We start from the raw sequence: 3767 nt of genomic DNA on the forward strand, positions 1-3767 counted from the left end.
AGTGTGTTCTTGAGGTCATCCCTGCTGGTAAACATTACTCAGATTTTGGTAATCTCCACTCCAAGCAATCCATGGAGGTGGATATCTTGTCCCCTCCTGTCTCAGTTAATGATGATGAATTCAAGGGTGTTTTCCCCACATCGAAAGAATGGGTGAGGCGTTCGGGTTCCAAGAATAAGAACTCCTCCAGTAAAAAGTACAGGGACACCCCCTCTATTACTATGACCCCATTCATGGGTTCAACAAACCAATGTTCTCCTCCCCCCCATATTTCCTCATGAATTGCATCTCTTGGAACATAAGGGGGCTTGAATCCCCTGACAGGAATTTTATTATTAAGCATTATTTAGATACTTGTAAGGCCATGGACTTCTTGATGTTACAGGAGATTAAAGCTATTGGTTTCATGGTTGAAACCAAACTTAACTTCCTTTGGAAAGATGCTATCAAATTCTGCACTAACGACCCTAGGGGTAGGGGTGGAGTTGTGCTTATGGTTAACCCAAGATGGGGGAATTATATCACTAGTAATGAGATCTCCCCTTGTAATAGAGCTGTGTGGATTACTATTAACTACAATAACAATACCTTTGGCATTTGCTCTATTTATGCCTCGAATGATTTTAGGGAGAGAGCCTACCTCTGGGACTGGCTGGTTGCTCTCCCTAATACCCCATGGCTTGTGGGTGGGGATTTCAATATGGTTGAATCCTAAGAGGAAAAATTTGGTGGTCTTCCAATTGCTTGGAAAGACCTAGAAAAAATCCACTGGAATAGAATGAAAAATGCTAAACTTCTCTTTGACCCCTTGTTTGGAAATAAAGACACTAATCCAAGCTTATGGCATACATGGTGTAATTTCCAACAAGGTCCCTCTAGAATCTATTCTAGATTAGACTGTTTCTATGTTAATAAAAATTTCTTCTCTGTCTTGCCTAATAACCAGGGAAACTCTGTCCTCGTCACCTCCACTTCCCTCTCCGATCACATCCTATCTCTTCTTGTATTATATTTTATAATTTCCCTGTGCTCAGAAAAGGCTCCAATCCTAAGTTTATCCTGAATCCTAGGCTTCTTAAAGATGAAGATGTTCTTGTTGCCATTAATATCATTAGACCCATTAGTAGGTATAACTTTCCCTCAAGCTCCCTTACTGACCGATGGAACATGAACATTCTTGCCTGGCAAAATCTGTTAAAAACCATTGGCCAAAAAAGAGCCAAAGACTTTAGATTAACTCAAAAAAAATCTCTCCTAGGACCTTCAGAGAGCTGAAAATGACATTCAAGCCAACCCCTTAGACTATAATCTCATCTCTCAAGTGCTCAATGCTAAGGAAGCCCTTAAACAACACCATTAGGTTAAAACTAGAGGTGCCAAAATTAGATCTCGTGCCCACCGGCTTTAGTTTGGTGATCGTGCTTCTAAGTTTTTCTTTAACCTCATAAAGCATATACAATGCAATGAAAATATAGAGAGAATTATTGTTGATAATTAAGAAATTACGGACCTTGACAACATCAAAGAGGTCTTTGCTAAATTTTACCAAAAACTTTTCACTTCTGAAGATTTGGAGGAGGCTACTTCCCTTAGAAATCAGTGCAGATCTCTATTTCCGAATAGGATATCCAATATTGATGTTGACCTGCTGTCCAAAGATATCTCCTTGGAAGAGATTGGTAAAGCCATCAACTCTCTTAATAATGACAAAGCCCTTGGGCCTGATGGCCTACCTGTGGAGTTTTACAAAGCTACCATTAGTTGGATATGTAAATCTTTTCAAGATATTTACTCAGAAGCCTTATCTAGAGGTTCCCTGGGTAGCTCTATCAACAGGGGTATTATCAAATTGATTCAGGTAAGGATGGAGACAAGGCTCTCATCAAAACTTGGAGACCTATCACTCTTCTTAATGTCTCCTACAATATCTACTATTCCTCAACCTGGATGTTCAGTAATTACCAAATCTTGGAAATCCAAAAGGTTGTCAGAAACTTCCTATGGTCTGATGGTAAAGGAAATAGAAAGATGCATGCTATTAAGTGGGATTGGTGCCACAATGATAAGCTCCTTGGGGGCTTGGGATTGAAGGATCTTAAACTTGAAAAGATTGCCCTTGCTACCAAATGGATTTTCCACTCTATGGATGGTAATGATCTGTGGAAGATCCTTGTTAGGAACAATATAGAAAGGGCATTCCCAAAAAATGCAAAATCTTGGAAGAATCTGCCTTTTAATGATTTGATTATTGGCAACTTTCCTATTGTTGTTCAAGGATCCGTTGTCTTTAGGTCCATATGGAAAGCCTGGAGTTATGTCAAGAAATATATTACTATCAAGGATTTTCATGATGATAATCAGCTATATGGTGAAAGGTCCATTTGGTGGAACTCGCACTTATCTAGCAAACCCCTCGCCCTCTCTCAAGGCTGCTCTGCTAGATACTAGTCCAGTATGGGCATTTCTCAGTTGACTGACCTCTTTGAGCATGACAAGTTAATCAGCTGGAATGATCTTAGAAGCAATTTTTATGTCCTGGCCTCCTAGAAGAAAACTTATAATATGATTCTTAAAGCTATCAAGGACTTGCCTACTACCAGTCATGTGGACTCAGATAGATACTTAAACTGTAAATGGCCGGATGGGAAAATTTTATCCAAAATCAAAGCTAAGAACATTTACAAAGTGATTGGATATAATGATGCCATCATTGACCATGTCAATTATGTTTGGTACTCCTCTCTTGGCATTTGCTTTTGGAAGAAATATTTTAGTATATTATGGAAAGGCTCTGTTGAACCTAAAATAAAATGCTTTAAATGGCTTCTGCTTCTTGACAGACTCCCAATTAGAAAGGACACCTGTGCAACTGATTACTATAATTTATGTAGGCTTCCTGGAACTGGAAGACACATTCTCTTTGACTGTATTTTTTCTAAGGAAAGTTGGAATATGTTTGGTATCTCTTATCCTATGAATATTAATATTCTTGAAATTATTACTAGGCATATTGAGGGGCTAAAAAAAGATACTAATCTGTTTTGGAACAATCTCTCTTCTAACATCTTATGGCAAATCTGGAAATGTAGAAATGAGGAAAGGTATCAAAACAACCCCAGAGTTCTTACTGAGTTTTTTTCGAAAACTCACATATTTTAAAATCTTCTTGCAGGTTCATACCACAATGCTGATTATATACCTAATATTATTGGAAAAAAAATTATAGACCAAATATAAATTAGATAGATCACATTATCACTTTGCTATAATCTTGCATAGAAGATAATTGCAATGATAACATTCAATACACTAGATAAAAAAAAAGATTCATTTTTAAAACAAAAGAAAAAAATTCTAATTTTCAATTCAATTGAACCCATCTATAATTATATTCCATTTCTTTACAAGATTTAGAGAATTGTAGGTACATAAGCATTTGCTAGGTTTTTTCTTATAAATAATTTTTTTTTTAAATTAAAAAGTATTTAATCAAAATTTAAAAAGTTGAGATTGTTCAAGTACATAAATATTTATGTTATAAAATACAAAAATATTTATTATTATAATTCTATTTGAATAAAACTAGCTTATATATATTTAATAATATATATAAAATAAGCTGAGAGATATCCTTCTTGAGATATAAAATAATTTCAAATTATATATTGTTGTATAGTTATATATTTTGGATCGGTATAGGATTCCATTTGGTTCAATTCTAGATTTAGAATTATAGTTAGATTGGGAACAAAATGGTAGTGCTAATT

This window comes from Cryptomeria japonica, chromosome 2 (genome assembly GCF_030272615.1).
Source record: "Cryptomeria japonica chromosome 2, Sugi_1.0, whole genome shotgun sequence".
Lineage (NCBI taxonomy): Eukaryota > Viridiplantae > Streptophyta > Pinopsida > Cupressales > Cupressaceae > Cryptomeria > Cryptomeria japonica.